Source organism: Schistocerca piceifrons, unplaced genomic scaffold (genome assembly GCF_021461385.2).
Source record: "Schistocerca piceifrons isolate TAMUIC-IGC-003096 unplaced genomic scaffold, iqSchPice1.1 HiC_scaffold_26, whole genome shotgun sequence".
Taxonomy (NCBI): Eukaryota; Metazoa; Arthropoda; class Insecta; order Orthoptera; family Acrididae; genus Schistocerca; species Schistocerca piceifrons.
Window position 1 is genome coordinate 57,501 of NW_025728472.1, and position 2,500 is coordinate 60,000.

Here is a 2,500-nt window from a genome sequence, read left to right on the forward strand (position 1 = left end):
TGGATGTGGTAGCCGTTTCTCAGGCTCCCTCTCCGGAATCGAACCCTGATTCCCCGTTACCCGTTACAACCATGGTAGGCGCAGAACCTACCATCGACAGTTGATAAGGCAGACATTTGAAAGATGCGTCGCCGGTACGAGGACCGTGCGATCAGCCCAAAGTTATTCAGAGTCACCAAGGCAAACGGACCGGACGAGCCGACCGATTGGTTTTGATCTAATAAAAGCGTCCCTTCCATCTCTGGTCGGGACTCTGTTTGCATGTATTAGCTCTAGAATTACCACAGTTATCCAAGTAACGTGGGTACGATCTAAGGAACCATAACTGATTTAATGAGCCATTCGCGGTTTCACCTTAATGCGGCTTGTACTGAGACATGCATGGCTTAATCTTTGAGACAAGCATATGACTACTGGCAGGATCAACCAGGGAGCTGCGTCAACTAGAGCTGAGCAGCCGGCCGCCCGGGAGTGTGTCCCGGGGGCCCCGCGCGAACACGCAAGCGTCCGCTCAATCATTCTGCAAACAGGAGGAGGCTGAGCTCCCCTGCACAATACACCTCGAAACCCTCTCAGGTCCCGGCGGCGCGCAGCGCCGTCCCAAGTACTTGGTCGGGTTCGAGAGAGGCGCAATCGCCCGGAGTTAGGCGAGTAGACGCTTTCGGTGCGACCACCCGTGCTCCCAACTGAGCTTGCCGCTGCCGACAGAGGCCCGGGAGCGTGCTGTCGTGGCATTGCCGGCGGGAGACAACACGCGCCACCTACGGTGACCGGCAGCTCCAACGCCAGCGCCACAGAAGGACAAAAGCCCCACTTGGGTGCCGAAGCGAACTCTCCCAGCACAGCGCACGCGCCAACACATCCGCACAGCTGCGATACAAACCACCAGCGAGAACCGCTGGGGCGACCGAGCAGCAGACGGCGTCGCGGCGCCGAGCGCCGGGCGGCGGCGCATCCTCAACGCACACAGTCCTCAATCGGACCAGCACACTGAAGATGTCCACCGCGCTTCGCACCGGGCCCGCGAGGACCTACTTTGGCCGCACGGCGCCGCGCGCAGGGTGCGCCGGCGCGCAGCTGCGACGCCTGCCGCGTCCGTCGGCCGGCGCGCCTGCCACTGGCCGCCCCCACCAGCCGGCTGTAGCGCGTGCGCCCACGCACCGCGCGGCCAGCACGCCGGGAGGCGCCCCCTCACCGGCCGGGGACGGTCCCACCCAGCCACCGCCGCGTATCGCTTCACACCCAGATGCCGTTCAGTTTCGTCGGCATGGTGGGTATCGCTGGAACAACCGGTTAGTACCTCAACCTATCGTCGCCATCACCGATTCACCCCTAGCGAGAACAACCGCACCACAACAGGTTACCATTTGTTCATTTGCGTAACTTCACCAGAAAACGCAGGCGTCCATCGCCATTTGCAACTTCAACGATTATTGCATGCCTGTGTCAGGTGTCACGCCACACTACGTCTGCCCACATACACGCAACAAAATGTGCACGCCTAGACAATACGTGGAAGGTGGCCCCCGTACGTATGCGATGTCCATTGCTCGAACGACTGTCAACCGGCCTCTGTAGCATGTCGCAGATATGGAACGCGGTGCACCATGCCATCACGGTGTGTGAGGAGAGACGACTAGGTCCGAATACATCAACAGACAGCTCATGCTGATCGCCATCCACGGCGTCCGTTCCTCCCACACGTCTCTATGGCGTACCACACTGCAATCCAGCTCTCATAGGGAGACGACACGTAGCTGCGTGCACAATATTTGCACTGTATGGTCCGCCGTTTTTGGGCGCAGTCGTTGTGCGGTCACACATGTGCCACGATGTATCATTCAGTACATAAGGACGAATGTGCAGTACAGATTGTGGTTCACGCGTACGACATCAGCGGACAGTTGACACAGGCCGCACCACAACGTAGCCTGAGTACGTCGCATGCGAAGGGCATTGAACATGCAAACTTCTCACCAACCAGCTTGCGAAGGCAGGGGGCAAGGTGGGGACGTGGGGAGGGGCGGCATGTACGTCCTGCTGCCATCCACATTACAGTGTACAGCAGGAGCATGTGGAAAGTGAGCAAGACTTGCAAGGTGTTTAACATGAAGCGATACACAGGGGTGCGGGCAGTGCGAGTAGCGAACTATATTGCGAGGGTTGCGGGTGGGCAACACTACAGTAATTGAACGAGTCGTATAACAATTACAGAGCAGGTTTAGGCGACAACGTGGGTTACGTTAAGGCGACAACATGGGTTAGGTTAAGGCACAACATGGGTTAGGTTAAGGCACAACATGGGTTAGGTTAAGGCACAACATGGGTTAGGTTAAGGCACAACATGGGTTAGGTTAAGGCACAACATGGGTTAGGTTAAGGCACAACATGGGTTAGGTTAAGGCACAACATGGGTTAGGTTAAGGCACAACATGGGTTAGGTTGAGGCACAACATGGGTTAGGTTAAGGCACAACATGGGTTAGGTTGAGGCACAACAT

At 57.4% G+C, this 2,500-nt stretch overlaps 1 non-coding gene across 1 annotated transcript in view; it reads right to left on the reverse strand.

The window, feature by feature from the left end:
- Nucleotides 1–433, reverse strand: part of LOC124743732 — a 1,909-nt gene extending 1,476 nt beyond the window's left edge. Inside the window, exon 1 of the ribosomal RNA XR_007010522.1 lies at nucleotides 1–433. This exon is cut by the window's left edge and continues 1,476 nt beyond it. This is a non-coding gene — a ribosomal RNA (small subunit ribosomal RNA).
- Nucleotides 434–2,500: the final 2,067 nt, after the last annotated feature.